The 21,290-nt window shown below is 40.4% G+C and overlaps 1 protein-coding gene and 1 pseudogene across 1 annotated transcript in view; one reads left to right on the forward strand and one right to left on the reverse strand.

Moving 5' to 3' along the window:
* Positions 1-21,290, forward strand: part of PUD (pseudouridine 5'-phosphatase) — a 208,611-nt gene that overhangs the window by 148,751 nt on the left and 38,570 nt on the right. The window lies entirely within an intron of this gene.
* Positions 11,464-11,918, reverse strand: LOC139360579 (ubiquitin-ribosomal protein eS31 fusion protein-like; annotated as a pseudogene).

Below are 21,290 nucleotides of genomic sequence, written 5' to 3' on the forward strand. Positions count from 1 at the left end.
TGTCATTTATTTTTACTTTGTTATTTTTCAGTATTTCTATAATTTTTCAATAAAGTGATTTTGAACCAATTTTATTCTATTCAGTACTAATTCTTTATATTTTTGTGGCTTTCATGAAAGCTATCTTCTAAAAATATATGTTCTATTTTTTGCCAGTATTAAGATATACAAGTGATATGAATATTTATGTTGTATCCAGCAATCATCAAAAACCCTCATTAATTCTAATAATGTATCTATTCTTTGAGATTTGAGGGTTCTTTTAGGTAGGCAATGAATAAGCATCCAATGATAACAGCTTTTTTCTGTGTAATATTTATATATTTTATTGTTTTCTTATTTTATTGAGCTACACTTTTCCCCAAGATGAAGCTTGATATAATTATTTAATATTATATGTAATATAATATAACCTTACTAACTTGATGTTAAATAGGAAAACTTTTACCTTTTCACAATTAAATATGATGTTTCACTTATGTTTCTTAAACTAGATATTATTTATCAGAGTAAGGGAGTTACTTTCTATTCCTAATTGCTAAGAATCTGTAAAAAAAATCAGAAATAGATAGTGAACGTATCAAATGCTTTTTCTTCATCTGTTAAAATGATCATTATAGGTTTTTCTGTGGTGATTAATGAATTGGTCTTTCTAATTTTTTTTGTATTTTATTTATATTTGTTTCTATTTATATATTTTTTATTTGTATTATATAAATGTATTCATTTCCATTTATATTTGTTCCTATATTTAATAAATATGTCTTTCCTTGGATGATTTGATTACTAAAGTTAACTAGTCTCATAAAATGAATTGGGGTAAATGTCTTATTTTTTCACTCCTTGGAGGAGTTACATTAGTTTGGTATTATTTATGGATTGTTTGTGAAAATTAACATATAAAACCAACTGGGCCTAGATTTTTCTTTGGTGGAAAGATTTTTAAACCACTGACTCAGTTTATGTTGGTTTGTTTGTTTTTTGTTTGTTTTTTAGTTTATCTGTTTCTTCTTGAGTCAGTTGTAGTTTTCTAGGATTTTGAACATTTAAGTTTTCAAGTTTGTTGGTGTAGAGCTGTCAAGGCTATCATTTTTATCTCTATAGTACTTACATTTATGGGTTTTACAAATTCCAGTAGTGTGTGGTTGTTTCTCTCTCTCTCTCTCTCTTCCTCTCTCTTGCTCTCGCTCTCTTTTTCTTTTTCTTTTTTTTTTTCTTTTTTGAGACGGAGTCTCGCTCTGTCATCCAGACTGGAGTGCAGTGGCCGGATCTCGGCTCACTGCAAGCTCCAACTCCCTGGTTCACGCCATTCTCCTGCCTCAGCCTCCCAAGTAACTGAGACTACAGGCGCCCGCCACTGCACCTGGCTAATTTTTTGTATTTTTAGTAGAGACAGGGTTTCACCGTGTTAGCCAGGATGGTCTCGATCTCCTGACCTCGTGATCCACCTGTCTCGGCCTCCCAAAGTGCTGGGACTACAGGCGTGAGCCACCCCTCTCTTTTTCTTTATCTTGCTTCTAGTCAGTCTTGCTAGAGGCTTTTTTAGTCTTAGTACTTTGTTCTTTCTACTTTACAGAGGTTTAATCCGTTGTTCTTCCCGAGCTCCCTTTGGTGGATATACAGTATCTTCATTCCTGCCCTGTTTTCACTTTTAATCTCTACATTTAAGGCTTTAAATTTCCCACTAGGTACTGCCCTAATGGTATTCTCTTTTTAAGAAAATATTTAATGCTATCATTTTTTACACATATTTTCAGTTTCCATTACAATTTCTCTTTTGACCGTTGAGGGTTTTTTAAAAATTTTTTAAATTAGTAGTAGGTTTTTTTTATTATTATTTTCATAGGTGGTGTTTGGTTACACAAGTAAGTTCTTTAGTGGTGCTTGGTGAGATTTTGGTGTACCCATCATCCGAGCAGTATATACTGCACCCTATTTGTAGTGCAGACCCTTGCATTTTTAAAATGTGTGTTTTAAAATTTCTATATGAGGGTTTTCTAGTCATCTCTGCATTCTTGATTTCTAACCTAGTACATATGGGAAAAAATGTGACATCTATACACCAACCTGATGAAATTTATTGAAAACCTGCTTTATGAACTAATAAGTGGTCAATTTTCATTACTTTTTTATGTACTGCATTGTAGTGAAAGAATGCATTTTTTTCTTTTCAGGCTGCAATGTTGTGATACTAACTTGAGATGTTTTTCTTCTTATATTTCCTATTTTTGAATTTCCACCATGTAGGGAAGCTATTAAATTGCTGAGTGATGTTCAAAAATTCAAACTTTTTAAATAGTGTTTCATATATGCTTACATATGGCTATATAAGTGGCGTTAAAGACAGTGATGAAAGTGACCAACACAGTCATCCTGCTCCCATGGACTTACCTTAGTGTTTAGAAGGGAAAGAGAAGTACTTGCATGGTGGTTTAGTTATTGTTGTGTGAAATGTTACAAAGCACAGTATATGATGAGGGAGGTTACCTGAGATCAGGTACTATGGTGATTGCATGGCGCTTATCACTCCCTGTACCCAGAAATCTGGACACAGACACAGAGAAAAGCCACCCAGGTATATGGATCATCAAAAAAAGTTCAAATACAGAGCCTGTCCCTCTATGCTTGCTCTTTGATACTCATTCCCCACCCTTTGCCCACCAGTTCCCAGCCTCCTTTCCCTCCTCTCCCTTTCTCCTACTTACTCATCTGTCTGCATTTTGGTTCTTTGCCATAGTAGTTATATTTCTCTGAAAACATACTCTTGGGCACTGAGGACAAAACTCCACAACTCTGTGGGTGATCTGTTCATCAGAGACTATAATACCACTCACACTGAATAAATTCATTTTTCCAACCCCAAAGTTACATGGTTAATCAAATTTTATTCTTAATTGTGAATTTGCATAAATATCAAAGAATGCTTTTTAGTAATTAGCATGTGCTCTCAATTATTCTAATGAAAACCATCACTCAAAGTGAGGTACAAACTGAGGTTACTTTCATTATGCTCAACACTACATTTATACTGCAGTTGTTGGAAGTTATATGAGGTTGTTTTTTGCGGGTTTTTTTGTTGTTGTTATTCAGCTAGAGAAAGACTAAAGTCTCATATTGCCCTGACAGTCAATTGCCCTTATTATTTTTATTGTGTAGCCCCTCATCCCTGTCTCCCCTACTCGGTACTTGTGTAGCTGGTGTATTTGAACAAGAGTAGTACTTTGCTGCTATCAGTCTTCATCTTGTTAGTTTCAGTCCATTGATCTAGCCCAGCAAGTCTCCTTTGAAGTTTGTTTCTTCATTTCTCTTTCCCATTCCTGGTTTCTTTTGGTCTCAATTGTGTCATACAAGGCATTATTATCTCGTCATCCCAGCTTCCCCAAATTGGCAGCCCTGATTCCCACGCCATCCTTTTACTCATCCAAATCATTAGCTAAAATGACCAACAGGAGACATCCAGAGAGGGACCGTGAGAAACACCCCTCCAGGTGGACATCCATCTCTTAATCCTCAGTGTCAATACTTGTAAGCTGATCTTAATTGTATCCTCACTAGGTCCACAAGACTATGAGGAAAAATCTTGTCAATTATTTTAGCTCCAAAGGAGATACGATCCTTCTAGTCTACTACATTTCTTGTACTTATCAGTCCGGTGAAATGAGTTTAGTCTGGCATGACTTACTCAAAATGAGCCCATTCTGACTCAACGTGACCTCCACTTTCTGATTTAAGTACTCACCAATGATCCTTTAAAATAATCCATTTTCAAAGTATCCTCAGGGATGACATTAAGCTCATGCTCTCTCAAAGCTAAATTGCTTTCTCAGCAATCTCATGTAACTTCTAATCCCCAAACTCAGCGTCCTCTCTCAACTCCCTCTGCCTGACTTCTCTGTGGCAGGCATTTGACACTGCCCAACACCCCATCTTTCTTGCTCTCACATTTGTGCGATTCATGTTCTTCTAATCTTTGAAAAATCAGAAAATTTGTTCATTTTAATTTTCAGTTTTCTGGATGGAAATCTGTACTATTTTATAAATGATTTCTCAACATTATCAATGATAAGTCCAGAAAAATTGTAAGCTTTTCACAAATTTAAGAAGCAGCTTATTCAGGCTGGAAAATATTTCTTTCACAACTTGGTTCTCCTATAACTTCTTCATAGTTTTAGAATTTTGATGTTCTTCTATGTTTTAACTTCACAATCACCTCTCTGCCGGTTCTGCCGGTTATTCTCAAAGAGAAGAAGCAGGAAAATAAAAGTCCAGGAGATATTCTATCTTGTTGTAGAAGAACTAGTAAATGGTTTTTACCATTATGTAGGTAATGGAACACCTAGAATTTGCAGTACTCCCTATAGGGCACCTTAATATTGTGAAGGACTGTGATTATTGATAGCTATTTTCATTTTATGATTAATTTGACTAGCCAAAGCTAGCATATATGACAAGTATTCTATAGAACATATAGAATTATAGTTATGAACAAATACACAACCCAGCCCTGCCTTCAAAACAAGTTATTAAACTTATCCCATTGTGGGATTTTCTGCTAATAATTGTTGCATTTTGTTTATTTATTTATTTTTTTCAGTTAGTACTTCCAAACCAGCAAAGGCAGAGGGTGTCAAACCATTAAGTAAAAGAATTATGGGAGAGGCCAGGTGCAGTGGCTCATGCCTGTGATCCCAGCACTTTGGGAGGTTAAGGCGAGTGGATCACTTGAGGTCAGGAGTTTGAGACCAGCCTGGCCAACAAGGTGAAACCCTGTCTCTACTAAAAATACAAAATATTAGCCGGGTATGGTGGTGGGTACCTGTAATCCCACCTACTTGGGAGGCTGAGGCAGGAGAATCACTTCAACCCAGGAGGTAGAGGTTGCAGTGAGCCAAAATCACCCCATGGCACTTCACTCCAGCCTGGGCAGCAAGAGCAAAACTGCATCTCAAAAAATACATATATACACACATATATATATGAGGTGTATATATGTGTATATATATATACACACACATATATATGAGGAAAAAATGGAAATTGACACTATTTTTTTATTCCAGTGAATTTGGTTAGCTTGTGGAAAGACCACAGCCATTCCATAATTTTAGAAGCAAGGACCCAAAGAGATCTTGGTAGTGCACAGGGGACCTGACAAGCTATGTGTTGGAAGTTGGGAGGATTCCCACACATGCCCAACTTCTCAGACAAGCGGTTACCTAAGCACAGTAGTTCCCACCTATTGTTCTACCCTTTGATTAGTGGCCTTTTGGGAGGAAAAACTCAGTGAAATCCACTCTTTGTTTCTCATGCTCCTCCCTCCGTATTGCACAAAAGAATTAAAAACAGTGTCAGCTTTCACCTAAAGAAACAGAAATGTCTGCAAAAGGGGAGCTGTGAAGTGCCCCAGGGCAGAGGAGAGGTAGTTACATGCCTTTGGATGGGGAAAATGTTTTATATCCCAAGTTCATTACAGCCTATTTGCCCATATGGATTAGCATCTAAGCCCTCAAATAACTAAGCAGCAGAGTATACCTTTCCCCAAGAGTATTGTATTGGGAATCACGAATGACTGTTAGTAGCTTGGCTTTGTGGGAAAGAAAAAAAGAGAACATCAAAAGATGGAAAAGACAGCGGTAGCTAGAAAGAACCAATAAGAACTGTTAACTCTCTGGGCCCTCAGGAAGAAAGGGCTTGAGAATAATCTTCAGAGAAGGACCTGTGAGCACCTCCCATATTTGGCTGATGCTATAAGACCCAAGATGAAGCCTTTTCTCCTTGTTCTTCTAGCTATAATATTAACTCAAAGCCCCTTTTGATGCCTTTCATATTTTTTCTTTTATTTTTTATTGTTTTTCAGACAGAGTCTTGCTCTGTCACCCAGGCTGTAGTCACTGGCATGATCTCAGCTCACTGCAACCTCCACCTCCCAGACTCAAGTGATCCTCCCACCTCAGCCTCCCAGGTAGCTGGAACTACAGGCATGCACCACCACAATTGGCTAATTTTTGTATATTTTGTAGAGATGGGGTTTTGCCATGTTACCCAGGCTGGTCTCGAACTCCTAGACTCAAGCAATCTTCAGTCTTGGTCTCCCAAAATGCTGAGATTACAGATGTGAGCCACCATGCCCGACTTCCTTTCATATTTTTAGATCCCTTACCTCATTCTGGGATTAAGACTTCCTGATACTTTTTCTACACTTTTCTGCAAAGACTTTCTATTTTCTGGTTGACTATGCACTCTACCTTTCCTATTTGGTGCATGTACTTGTGATACCTAGGTTCATTTACAAGGTTTCTTTGTGGTCATGATAATTTCTGTTGAAATGTCAGCCTTCTTTTATTCGTTAGGATAATTTGCCATTGTACTGTCAAGTTTTCAGTTTTGAGAATTGAATGTCCATTCTCTGTTCTTGTTCCATGTGTAAATAAGTGACTTCTTTATTATCCTGAGCTTTAAAAAAAAAAGAAAGAAAAAAAGCCATGCCTCTTTGAAACTGAGATTCCTCATTACATTCTCATAAGCCTATGCAAAGATTTCAGATTCCTTCACAGTTTTGTGCCCTTCCTGTCATTCCTTGTCACATCTTCTTCTTTTCCATATTTTGACTTTTTTCCTATAGTATTTTCCCTTCTTTTTATGAGAGTACCAATTATACATACCTTGGATCCCCTATGCCATTATTTTGTCATCTCTTAGCACTTTTCCCTTCATCAGTTCTCTATGTTATGACATGACATTGCTCACAGTTAGGAAGGAGTTTCTCTGCCTCAAAAGAAACTCCATTATGTTTTTTTGACAGGGTGAAAAAAGTAACTTTGTGTCTGCTCAGTAAACCAGCCTTGCCATGCAGCTGCTGTTTGTCATATCTCTTCTGTCACACCATGTTTGTAGCCTACATCTCACTATGTCTGAAAGTTTCCATGATCATTCCTGCTTTCCCTCATTCTTTTCTGCATTCTTCGTTTGCATCCCCACTTTGTCTTCCCAAGCAAAGTTTTGCCTTAGGGATTTTGCCACCAGTTCTAGAGAACATATCAGAGGTGTTCTCCCTCTCTCAGTACCTCCCCTTCAGACTGTTCAACTTTTATTTGGCTTGTCAGTCTTTCTTCATAGATTGTGCTTTAGTATTTCTATGGTTCTTCACCTCATCAAAGACAGACTTTTATTTTGTTTTATTTTGGAACAGGGTCTTGCTTTATCACCCAGGCTGGAATGCAGTAATGCAATCATATAGCCTCCAACACCTGGGTTTAAGCAATCCTCCCACCTCAGCCTCCCAAGTAGCTGGGACTACAGATGCATGCCACTCTGCCCAGCTATTTTTTCTGTTTTATGAAGAGACAGGGCCTCACTATGTTGCCCAGGCTGGTTTCAAGCACCTGACCTCAAGTGGTCCTCCCACCTCAGACTCCCAAAGCACTGAATTTATAGGCATGGGCCACTGTGCCTGGCCTAATTTTTTCCTTTTCTTCATTGTTTTCCATTGCTTTGGTCTGGAAACAGGAGATATCTGTGACAAAGCTCATCAATAGGAAGACATTATTTTTGTAGGTTTATTTCTAATGGACTCAATGGCAGTTAAAATTCTGAAATGCAAAATAAATCTAATATTCCAATTTATTCTGTCTTAATTGTCATTTTGTATTGGCTTTCAATATTCTCCCTTAGATCCACATGCCCTAGTGGACATTCCACTCCATGAATATTGATTCCTCTAGCACATGTGGGGTGAGCTCAGTCCAATCGACTCAGTAAGAGAAATGGTGTTATGCTCTGCTCCTTTGATACAAAAATATAGTAGTCCTTACAGTGGAAGTAGCAACATAAATTTGAACATATTTATTTTTAACAGTATTATGAGATTAACACTATTAGTACAGTTAACATCATTGTATATAATTCTATGTGGCTATTTTTCCCCATTTTGAAAATGGGCTGTTATCAAATCCATGTATGAAGTCCGTGTCAGATTGCCTCTATCTGAATATAAAGAAATGTGTGTCACATAATGTGTGTGACTTTCCCAGAGTCTGAGAGGACTCTGGACTTCCTCTGTTTCACTTTTCATGGCACTCTTTCTTTAATACCCTCTCCTATATTTTCACAAACCCCAGAGATGCCTCAGTGGCAATGAACAGGCTCAGCCTTGGTTATAATTTGCTTCCTATTTTTGTTACATTTCACATTTTATCTTTCTGTAAGTAATAATACCAGGGAACTTTGGGAAAAGAAATCATTCTAGAGACCATCAACTCCAGCTCCCTTATTTCACGGACCTAAGGATTCATCCAAAGTGCTAAGGGACATGCCCAGGTGTATTACTCAGGGTTCTCTAGAGGGACAGGACTAATAGGATAGATGTATATGTAAAGGGAGTTTACTAAGGAGTATTGACTCACATGATCACAAGGTGAGGTCCCACAATAGGCTGACTGCAAGCGAAGGAGCAAGGAGGCCAGTCTGAGTCCCAAAACCTCAAAAGTAGGGAAGCTGATGATAGTGCAGTCTTCAGTCTGTGGCTGAATGCCCCAGAGCCCCTGAAAAACCACTGGTATAGGTCCAAGAGTTCAAAAACTGAAGAACTTGGGGTCTGACATTCAAGAGCAGGAAACATCCAGCATGGGAGAAAGATGGAGGCCAGAAGACTCACCCAGTCTAGTTTTTCCATGTTCCTCTACCTGCTTTTATCCTAGCTGCATTGGCAGCTGATTGGATGGTGCCTACCCAGATTAAGGGTAGTAGGTCTGCCTCTCCCACTTCACTGAATCAAATGTTAATCTCCTTTGGCAACACCCTCACAGACACACCCAGGAACAGTACTTTGCATCTTTCAATTCAATCAAGTTGACACTCAATATTAACCATCACAACAAGGTCTTACACTGTTGAGTGGTGGAGCTCATTTCCCAGAGATCAAGTCTCATGTTCTTCCTACACCCCACTGCCTTTGGCTCATTCTGCCTGAGGTCAAACGATATTAAGACACCCTGAAAATTCTCCTTTAAGAACATTGCCCATGTTCAGAACATAGCTCTATTTTGAATTTGAACATCAGCTGAGTAGACAAGTACATCCGATGCAACTGCAATCATGTCCTTGGAAATTTATAGCATCGCTTTCAAGCTCAACAACTTGTTGGCAGCCACCCAAACTTCAGTTCTGCCTCTAAGTAAAAATAAAATAGAATACATGTCATTAGCATAACTATGACATTTAGGCAAACTCAGGAACATTTAGACCTCATGCATCTGGGTAATTAATTATATAATCTTTTCTTACACATAGATGTCCTTTATGTTTATTACAGTCTCAAATTCCTCACCTCTCAGAAGATAATCCAAATATTTTCACTTTGTCACTCACTTTTTAAATTTTCCTTTTTTTCCTGTTTTTCTTTAAAATTTTTTTCTTTCTTTTTTCTTTTTTTTCTTTTTTTGTCACTTTTTTCTATTCTAAATGATTCTCTTTAAGTTATCAAATAAATGGGGAAAATAATGGGCCTTAGCAGGTTATCTGAGTGGTTTTTTATTTTATTTTATTTTATTTTTAATTTTTTGAGAAAAGGTCTTACTCTCTCACTCAGGCTGGAGTGCAGTGGTCAATCATAGCTCACAGTAGCCTCAACCTCCTGGACTCAAGTGATCCTCCTGCCTCAACCTCCCAAGAAGCTGGAACTATAGGCACTTGCCATGCCACCATGCCCAGCTAATTTTTAAATTGTTTATAGAGACAGGGTCTCACTCTGTTGCCCAGGCTGGTTTTGAACTCCTGGGCTCAAGCAATCCTCTTGTTTCAGTCTCCCAAAGTGCTGGGTTTCAGGTGTGAGCCACTATACCCAATATTTAAAAATTTTTTTTTAAAAAGCCATCAAATAAATGGGGAAAATAATGGGCCTGAGCAGGTTGTCTAAACACTTGACTTTGGTGATCACAAACAAGGCATTTACTTGCATAGTGGGCAAGAAAAACAAATCTTAAAAGCAGACTCAAGTGCAAGTGATTGAGATACAAATATAGTATGTTTGTATTTGAATGGTCCGCGGAGAGTAATGGTAAAAATGCACACAACCTCATCTGTGCGGGGCAGGTAGAGAAGAACTTGCTTGGGGGCAAGCATCCTGGCAAGCTAGGTGTTGCAAAACCATAATGTCAAAAATATGAAACGATTCCACAAGCCCAAACCTGACCGAAAGCCTAACCTGGGAAGTGCAAGCATGCTTCCGTGGGAATGAAACAAGTGACAGAAGCAACTATCAGCACCCTCGTGCCCCTTGCAGAGAGACAAAACACCTGCCAATAGGCGCTTTCCATCTGGAGTCACCCAAAACCAGGACTCAGTAACAAATAAACATTTATATTCTGACATTCTTTATGTGCAGTGTCCACTAGCCTGGCACCACCTCACACACCCTCTCTCCTACCAGCTGGCTCTCCCTCTTTTTGGAAGGTACCAATTCCCAGTTTTCTGACTTCATGCCTTCAATAAAGGAAGCTCTCTCTGCAGTTCCCTGCCCATGGGGCATTGACATTTCCAGCGAGAGCATTCCCCCTCTGCCTACCCTGTCCCCACCTTCTGAGGCAAGATCCAGTTGCTACCACTCCTCTCTGCAGCCTGGACAGCTTCTCTCTCGTTCTGCTGGAGGCATTGGAGGCAGTCAGAAGGGGAAAGAGGAAGAAGAGTCCAGACAAAAAGAGTACTATTTGGGCAGGAGAGGTGAATGAGGAAACTGGAACTTAATTTTCTGTTGATTCCTCTTATTTTTAGAACTTTCTATTCTTTAGGGAAGTTGGTTCAAATAAGTGAATTTTTCTTAATTAGAGGCTACCCTGGGAATCATAAGAAAAGACATGGCCCTTGATTTTGATGTACCTCTAGACCTTTGGGATAGATGGGCAAGTAGACAGATGTGTTCTATGGAGGGATTTTACATGGCAAACAGCAGTACACACAGACAGCCCAGAGCTCAGTATCTGAGGCATTTGGGTTGAGTAAGCAACTGCTCAAGGCAACCCCTGGAAGGGGCTCAGGATTTAGACTCCTGCCTAAGCATTTCTCAGGAAGTTGGGAGATAACAGCCTGTGTGTGTGTGTGTGTGTGTGTATGCACACCTGCAGATGTAAACCTAGGGCATGTGAACCTACGGTGTGTGAATGTAGTGCGTGGGAGGAGAGTTCCTGTCGGTTTGGAGTTAGTAGATCATAAGGTGTGAGGTTGAGAGGGAAGGAAGTAATGCCAAAGAGGTGAGAAGGGACTAAGACACCAAGGACCTCCTTCCCCCACCTTCTCTGAGTCCTGGAGGAAGTGAGGAGGCTTCTCTGCTGTCTCCAAACACAACCGCCACTAAAGGTGAGCAGCTTCTCTTTGTCAGTGCTCTACCTTATGTCAATTGGCTGAACAATCTCTATTTCAACCTATGACTTTTATTTTCTTAGTTCATGTCTTTTATTAACTCATACACAATTACTCGTCTGGTTTGTTGAAGCAGTAAGACAATACTTGCCGCAATAATGCCTGTCAAAGTGGCTGGCCATAAAAACTCCTGCACCACATTCATCTAAAAGGCGCTTCCCATGAAGGCAACCAATTTTGCCATTGTCATGCACCTTGGAGTATTTCAGGACAGCCAACTTAACCTTCTTTCTGTAATGCATATTCTTTTTGGCTATGGTGTAAGACTTCTTCATTTTCTTAGCACCACCATGAAATCTCAACACATGATGAAGAGTGGACTCTTCTTGAGTGTTGTAATCAGACAAAGTACGTCCATCTTCCAGTTGCTCGACAGCAAAGATCAGTCTTTGCTGGTCAGGAGGAATTCCTTCCTTATCCTGGGTCTTGGCCTTTACATTTTCTGTTGTATCCAATGGTTCAATGTTGAGAATGATGGTCTTCTCCGTTTTTCCAAAGATGTGCATTTTTAAAAATCCAACAAATATTCATTACACTCCCACTCTGAGGCAGGTGCTGTAATATTTGCTAGGAATACAAGGACTATCAAAACTAGATGGGTTCCTACCTCAGTGGTTAGTTAAATAATTACACAAATAAATGTGAATTTACAACTGTTCTAAGTGCAGTGAAGGATACAGATACATGAATATGTATACATTTATACATACAAATATATATGCATGTATATGTATCTTATAAGGGGATTTGACTCAGTCTTGGGGGAGAGATGGTTCATTTGAAGAAGTGACATTCCAGTAGATATTTTGGAAGTGTTAACTAAGACTTAACTAGGGAATACTTGGGTAAGCATATGACAGGCCAGGCCTCACTAACAGCTGAACAGGCAGGCCTCCGTAACAACTGTTTCAGCACTAACTGAGTGGTGAAGTTAAATATTAAAAGCTGATATTCCAGTCCTTATACAAAGGCTGGAATATAACAAAAGCCCACCAAGAGTTTTGCCCAGGCCTCTCTCCTGGACCTCGAAGCATGACAAGATTACGAAGGAAATCTTAACAGGACCCTTTTTAGGATTAAACAAGTTTTACTGGGGGTCTGAAGAAACTCCCCAAACCTCTATGCTTTAGCAGAAAACAAGATAAGGGTAATTACCCCAGCACCTGGACCCATTTAGATCAAGTCAATTTACTGAGGCTCCAGAGGAAGGTCTCCAGGACTCAGACCTTAGTTATGGATTAGAAGATGTTAATCACTTATAGCTTTAAATGAATGCACACTTACACACGGACATATAGCTTAGAAGGCATATAAGCTCTGGAAAAGTTTGTAATTTTGAGTAGGTCTAGTGATAATTTCTAGGCCTTCTCCCTACACCCGGTTACAGAAATGAAAACTCTCTTCTCTACCAGTTCATCTCCATCTCATTATTGGGCCACGAGAATAAGCAGCCTGATCGTTGGTTTGGTCCGGGAATATGCATGTTTAGGGGCTGGGAATATGGGAGAGAGCCTGGCCTCTTAGAGCACCTTGAGGAAAGCCAGCCAGCCGAGGGAAGAGTGGGAGCACCAAAAGAGATGAGACTGGAGGAGCCTGACCTTGCTGGGTTTCGAGAAATCAGGTGCACAGTTTTGTCTTTGAAAATCTGCCTTTTTGTGGTGGTTCCACCGCAGATGGCAGATGAAAAAGGAAGAATACTATGCAGACCCACGAGATTGCCCTAGGACTTTTTTCCCTCTTCCTGCATTGTATCCTTACTTTTTCATAAAAATGCCACTGAGAATCAGTGTAGAATTGACTTTGAAATCAGAATGTTGGTGTTTTCAATGGCATGACTTTGGGAAAATAATACCTGAGAACCTCAGTTTTCTCAAAATTAGAATGGAGATTGTAAAATACCTATAAGATTAAATGAAATCACATATGACCAGACATAACAGGTGGTCAACAGATGGAAGCTTATTGCGATTCCCAAGTGATTGGTGATTAACTGATGTTCTAGACCAGGGATCAACATTTTCTGTAAAAGCCAGGTAGTAAATATATTCCACTTTTTGGGCCATATGGTATCTGTCTCAATGGCTCAATTCTGCAGCTGCAGCAGGAAAATACCGTGGACAGTATGTCATGAATGGGCATGACTGTGTTTTAATAAAACTTTATTTATAAACATGAGCAGTGGGCCACATTTGGCCCATGAGCATAGTTTGCCGACCCCCATTTAGAACATTTTCTATGGGTCACGATATCCAATGTATGCTATTAAGCAGTCCGTCTTAGTTGCTGTCACACATATAACAATCCAGTAACTCTGCAAGATAGGTATTACTGCCTCTCCTTGACAACTAAAGCTCAGTGATGTTAGGAAATTCATTTCCATTCACACAATCAGCAGTTGCTGCAAAATGAACCCCCGAGTCTCTAATTTCCCTGAACTTAAGCTGGTTTCCTTATTGTGTTTCCTTCTTAACTTGGTATTTAATGCTCCTTGGTTATCCTGATGTTCTTGGAGGAATATAGATGCCCATTATTCTTATGGCACACATATTTCTAACCTAAACTCTTTCCTCAGGCCACCTCTAAGACTGCTGGATTTTGCATTTTTCTTCCCGGGTTTTTTAGCATATGCTCCCTGGGCTTTCTCTCTGCTGCTCTGTCCACATCCATCACATCCCACCTATGTGAAGCTCACATGTATAATTCCTCTTGGCTGGTGATTTCCAGTTTTTCAGGTTTCTCACATCAGAGGTGACTGCCCCGGAGCAGGCTTCTCAGCCTTTAATTTTATTTCGGCTGGACGGTACATGAAACGGGGTCTTGGCAGCTGGAGGGAGGGTTGCATGCAAACTTTTTTAATTTTCACGAAGCAACTTAACAGGTCTGAGACTGGCAATGAAATTCTGCTTTGGGGATATTCAGATGCAGAAGAAAACACAACATGAACCCAATTTATTTTCTTCTGACACCTCTAAAACTATATTTCATACTTGCTCCTTTTTATCACTTCTGAGCAGTGGATTGCATGGATGCCTGGGGCTGATGGCCCTCCAGGATGCGAGTTTCGCTGGAAGCCGGGGAGAGAGCAGACACTAAATTCAGAGTCAAACACAATGACAGAAATAGCAAAAAACAAAGGTTCATGTCAGACCCGAGCCCTGGGCGACTTCTTGAGTTTTCTACTTTGCGGTCAAGTTAAGCCTTTAGAATGCTTTCAAAGGTGTCCTTTCTTTGGGGTACAATTTATTACATTTCTATTAAAATACAGGGCCGCCTCTATCAGACTTCTGTGGCCGGAGGGGGTGATTGTCATCTGCTGTGGTTTTTCACTGTAATGAAAGCATAACTGGGAAGAGCCTGCGCTGAGCCCCTGGGCTGTGCGGGGTTGGAGGTGGTAGGTGCACTCCACATGCAGTTTTCAGTGAACGTGAAAGGTCCTGCTGAGGGCGGTTTGTAGGGCTGTTACAGGAAAGGGATCCAGATCCAGACCCCAAGAGAGGGCTCTTGGATCTCTCACAAGAAAGAATTCAGAGCAAATCTGCAGAGTAAACTGAAAGCGAGTTAATATTAGTAAGAAAGTACAGGAATAAAAGAATGGCTACTCTGATCATAGACAGGTCAGCCCTGGGGGCTGCTGGTTGCCCATTTTTATGGTTATTTCTTGATGATATGCTAGACAAGGGGTGGATTATTCATGCCTCCCCTTTTTAGACCATATAGCATAACTTCCTAATGTTGCCATGGCATTTATAAACTGTCATGGCGCTGGTGGGAGTATAGCACTGAAGTCGACCAGAGGTCACTCTCTTCACCATCTTGTTTTTGGTGGGATTTGGCTGGCTTCTTTACTGCAACCTGTTGCATCAGCAAAGTCTTTGTGACCTGTATCTTGTGCCGACCTCCTATCTCATCCTGTGACTTAGAATGCCTTAACCATTGGGGAATTCAGCCCAGTAGGTTTCAGCCTTATTTTACCAAGATCCTATTCAAGATGGAGTTGCTCTGATTCACATGCCTCTGACAGAACCACTGAGTCACCCCTCCAGGAAGGTGGGCACTGAGAATTATTACGGGGCAAGAGGCTGCCTCCAGAGGGGCCGTGTGGCAGGCCAGGTCTCACTAACACAGGCCTCCATAACAACTGTTTCAGCACTGACCGAGTGGTGAAGTTAAATATTAAAAGCTGATGGAGCCAGTGCCCTCGTACAAAGGCTGGAATGTAACAAAAGCCCACCAAGAGTTTTGCCCAGGCCTTTCCTGGGCCTTAAAGCATGACAAGATTTTAACAAAGGAATTCTTAGTGGGACCCATTTAGGATTAAACAAGCTTTATTAGGGGTCTGAAGAAATTTCCTAAGTTTCCATAAACAAGCTTTATTGGGGACTAAAGGAGCTCCCCAAACCTCCATGATTTAGCAGGAGACAAGATAAAGGTAATCACCCCAGCACTTGGACCCATCTAGATTAAGTCAACTTACTGAGACTCCAGAGGAAGGTCTTCAGGACTCAGATCTTAGTTATGAGTAATCGCTTATGTCTTTAGATGAATGCACACTTTACATGTAGATATGTAGCTTAGAAGGTATATAAGCTCTGGAAAGCTTTGTAATTTTGAATTGATCTGGCGATAATTTCCAGGCCTCCTCCCTGTAACTGCAGAAGTTAAAACTCCCTTCTTTCCCAGTTCATCTGCACCTTATTCATTGGTCCTCTAGAATAAGCGGCCTGACCCTCAGTTTGGTCTGGGAACAGCTAGGCTGTAGAACGATTTCTGAAGGCTTTTGACCAACCCAAAAGCACTTTTCCGTAATAAAACTTGCAAAAATATCAAGTCCATTCATTTTTAAAAGCACCAGCCCCGTAATGGCTCAGGCACTGATTTCTTGACTCTATGCTTTCAGTGGGCCCGTTGGTATTGAATCACCTAATTTTGGTTCAGGTGTTCCTGGCATTATGTTTATTTGCAAAGCACAGCCCCGATTGTGCAAATAGTGTGAAACCCAAATTGTGTGAATCCTTAGATAAAATTATGGTTCTGAAGGCAGAATTTTCCATGGATTCAGAGGCAGTATTCTCCCGCTTACACCCTGAATTTCCTGGAATCACAAAGCATTGGAATGGTTTTTAAACCTGCACTGATGTAGTACGATCTAATTAATGTACCAGGAGGGTGGTGGCTGGCTTGGGTGTGGCATTACTTAACTCCTAATTCAAGGAATCTTTTAAGATTTACTAATTTATAGGAATTTAAGGAATGTTGGGAAGACATTGAACTAAAATTTAACCCACCTCCACTCCCTGATCTCCTCCCCATTTAATTTTTTTGTGTAGCACTTATGGCACTCTATATTTTTCCTTAAAAAATAGAACAGCTATATTGAGATATCATTCACATACCACCCAATTCGCCCATTTCATGTGTACAATTGAATGCCTCTTAGTCTATTCACGGGTTTGGGCAAACATCAGCCCAGTGCATTTTAGATCACTTTCATCACTGCCCCAAAGAAACCCCATACTCATTAACTCCCTCTTTTCCTTCCCGCCTCCAATCCCTGGCAGCCAGTAGTCTGTCTTTCTGTCTTGATGGATTTGCCTATTCTGGACACTTCAAATAAATGGAATCATACAACCTGTGACTGAAACTGCCTTTGCAAAAATCATAACTGAGAAAATTATGACAGTGAAAGACATCAGACCTAGCTGATATCATCTCGTTTCTAACTGTCACCAGTGGGTGTCCAGGTTCTTGGCGTCTTGAACAAAGAATTGGACAAAACGCACACACAAAGCAAGGAAGGAATAAAGGGGTTTATTGAAAACGAAAGTACACTCCACAGTGTGGGAGTGGGCCCGAGCATAGGGGATCAAGGGCCCCGTTACAGAATTTTGGGGAGTTTAAATACCCTCTAGACAATTCCATTGGTTACTTGGGGTACGCCCTATGTAAATGAAGAGGATGAAGTAAAGTTGCAAAGTTATTTACTTGGCCTACACCCTATGGAGAGGATATTTCCTGTCATAGCTGAAGTGTGAATTGGCCTTCTGTTTCTTGCCTCCAAATTCTATTTTCCTGCCTCATAACCTCTAAACTGCCCTTGTTCATTACTGGGCGTAGGCTGAACTGGCTTTGGGAAGGAATTTAATATATAGTTTAAACAATAGCCTTTCCAGAAAGGCTAAACTGTTCTTGTAAAATAAATGAAAGGCCACTAGCCAACAAGTCAAGATGAAAGGGGCTGGAGTTCTAAATTACCAACCATTATTCCAGAGATCATAAAATTTGCAACTTCCCCAATTACTCTTGAAGGTAACATCACTACTGTGAGCCTAAGACCAACATTTTGAGATTTTTTTTTCATGTTTTTGCATTTCTAACAACCAGATGGCCCCACCTGGACCTGCCAACCAATTCTGTGGCCCCCACCTAGGAACTGACTCAGCAGAAAAGAACAGTTTCGCTCCCTATGATTTCATTCCCAAGTCAATCAATCAACACTCCCGATTCACTGGCCGCCTACCCACCAAATTATCCTTAAAAACTCTGATCCCCAAGGTCTTGGGGAAGCTGATTTGAGTAATAATAAAACTCCAGTCTCCTGCACAGCCAGCTTTGCATGAATTACTCTTTCTCTATTACAATTCCTCTGTCTTGATAAATCTGCTATGTCTAGGCAGCGGACAAGGTGAACCCCTTTGGGCAGTTACATGACCGTTTGTGCCTGGCTTCTTTCACTGAGCCTCGTGTTTTCAGGGTTCCGCCATGTTGCCAGTGTATCAGAACATCATTCCTTTTTATGGCTGGATCATATTGCATTGTATGGATGGACCACATTTTGTTTATCCTTTCGCCAGGCAATGGACATTTGTGTTGTTTCCACCTCTTGGCTATTATGAATAATACCGCCTTTGCAAAAGTATGACAGTGAGAGAAATCTGACATGGCTGACTCTCCTGCTTGTATCCTCACAGGTTGGCTATCTTTGCTCATTCCTGGGCATGGGTCAAGCTAACTTTGGGACAAATTTAGCTTATAGTTTAAATGATAATAGCCCTTCCCCCAAACTAAACTGTTTTTGGAAAACTGATGAAAAGCCACCAAGTTAGAAGGATGAGAGAGGCTTGAATTCTAAATAATTACCAAGCATTATTCTGGAGGTTGAAAGATTTGCAACTTCCCCAATTACTCCTGCAGATAACATCACTGTGACAGAACCTAAGATTGTCCTTTTGAGATGTCTTTTCAGGTTTTTGCATTTCTGACAATCAGATGGCCCCACCTGGACCCGTGACTCAACCAGTCTTGTAGCTCCCACTCAGAAGTGGACTCAGTGCATGAGGACCATTTACCACACCCCTATAATGGCATCCCCAACCAATAGTATGCCCCCTACACTAGTCCCTGCCCACCAAACTATCTTAGAAAAACCTCCAACCTCCAAGCCGTCGGGGATATTGATTTGAGTAATAATTCTGTCTCCCAAGTGGCATGGCTGACCTCATGCCAATTAAGCTCTTTCTTTACTGCAATGCCACATCTGGGTGAGTTTATTTTATATTTGCAGGGGGCAGGAGGAACACATTAGGCAGTTACACTATGAACACCTGTGTACACATTGTGTGTGTGTGTGGCTCCATAAGTTCTCATTTCTCTTGGATATATGCTTGTGTGTATGTGTGTATTTGTGTGTGTGTGTGTGTGTGTGTGTGTCCATAAGTTCTCATTTCTCTTGGGTATATGCATGTGTGTGTGTGTATGTGTGTGTATCCATAAGTTCTCATTTTTCTTGGGGGGGTGTGTGTGTGTGTGTCTGTAACTCCTCATTTCTTTTGGGTGTAATCCTAGGAACAGAATTGCCAGGCACCATGAAGGCCTGGACTTTGGCTGCATTGTTTATTCTGCCTGGCATATAGCAGATGTGTGCCAAACTCTTGTAAAATGAATACATGAATTTTAAAATCCTAATCTGAAGATCTGTGTCCAATCCTTGCCTTTTTTCCAATTGACTCTATAATTTGGGGAAAGGCAAAAATGTTTCTTGACCTCAATTTTCACATCTCTAAAATTTTGGACTGGAATAGATGATTTCTAAAATGACTCAGTAAGTAAACTATATGAAATGATGGGGCTGAGGTTACTTTTCCCTTAAAACATAGGGAAAATGAACAATAACTTTTAAATCGGGGTTGGGATTTATAGGTTAAAAAATGGCTTTGTAATTATTTCTAGCTCTTGGAACAGAGGGCATTTTTCTTTTTTTTTGTTTTTTTTTTTTGTTTTTTTTTTTTTTTGAGACGGAGTCTCGCTCTGTAGCCCAGGCTGGAGTGCAGTGGCCGGATCTCAGCTCACTGCAAGCTCTGCCTCCCGGGTTCACGCCATTCTCCGGCCTCAGCCTCCCGAGTAGCTGGGACTACAGGCGCCCGCCACCTCGCCCGGCTAGTTTTTTGTATTTCTTAGTAGAGACGGGGTTTCACCGTGTTATCCAGGATGGTCTCGATCTCCTGACCTCGTGATCCACCCGTCTCGGCCTCCCAAAGTGCTGGGATTACAAGCTTGAGCCACCGCGCCCGGCCCAGAGGGCATTTTTCAAGTGAGACTCTCTGATGAAACTTTTAATTTTTTTTATGCTAACAATGGCACTAAAAATGCTATGTCGGCTGATTCAAGAATATGGGAATAACCACAGTGAGAAACACTTATTAGTGGATAAGCCACAGCAATAAGTATATAGAGAAAGTTTTATTAAACACCTGCCAATTTTAAAACATTGGGGTTTCTTCCTAACCTTTTTAAATTAAAAAACGGAAACATATACAACATAGAGAAAATAATGGCAATGAACATGATGTAACTCAGCTTCAACAGTTCTCAACTGCTGACCAATCTTGTTTCAATTACCCCCCGCCAACTGACTCATTTTGAAGTAATTCCCAGACATCACATCATCTTATCTGTCAATATTTCTGCGCCACATAGGATTTGGGTGAAGATTTGAATTTAGTTGATGCTGAAGCTCACCTTCAATCCAATTCAACATCAATTTATGGAGCCTTGAGCTTTTGTCGGTCTCATGCTGGGTTGTGTGGGTGATGTGGAGATGAGTATCACACAGCGTCTGTTTTTCAGGCTTTTTCTAGTGGGAAATAAAGCACCATGCAAAGGAGAGAGTGCAGTTTTCCCCTGGTATCTGTGGGGGATTGGCTCCAGGAACCCTGTGGATACCAATATCCACAGATGTCCAAGTCCCTGTTATAAAATGTCACGGTACTTGTATATAAACTACACAATCCTCCCATATATTTCAAATCATCTTTATATTACTTAGAATACCTCATACAATGTAAATAGTATGTAAATAGTTGCTCTACTGTCTTGTTTAGAGAAAAATGACAAGAAAAAAAGGACATACGTGTTCAGTACAGATATAATCAGTCTTGTGGTTCTTTTTTTGTTGTTGTTGTTGTTTGTTTGTTTTGTTTTGGTTTTGTTTTTAATTTTCATCCATAGTTGGTTGAATCCTCAGATGCAAAACCCATGGATACAGAGGGCCGGCTGTAATGCACCTTGAGTGCTGCGAAACTGATAATAGAACTACCATTGGAGGTGCTAATGATCAACAACAAAGGAGCAAGTTAATATGATAAAAGGAGGCCAGGATAAAAATGTGGCTCATGCCTGTAATCCCAGCAATTTGGGAGGCTAAGGCGAGAGCATCTCTTGAGCCCAGGAATTCAAGACCAGCCTGGGCAACAGAGCAAGACCCCTTCTCTACAAAATATTTAAAACATTAGCTAGGTATGGTGACACATGCCTGTAGTCTCAGCTCCTGCAGAGGCTAAGGTGGAAGGATCACTTTAGCCTAGGAGGTTGAGGCTGCAGTG

Source organism: Macaca nemestrina, chromosome X (assembly GCF_043159975.1).
Source record: "Macaca nemestrina isolate mMacNem1 chromosome X, mMacNem.hap1, whole genome shotgun sequence".
NCBI classification, from domain to species: Eukaryota; Metazoa; Chordata; class Mammalia; order Primates; family Cercopithecidae; genus Macaca; species Macaca nemestrina.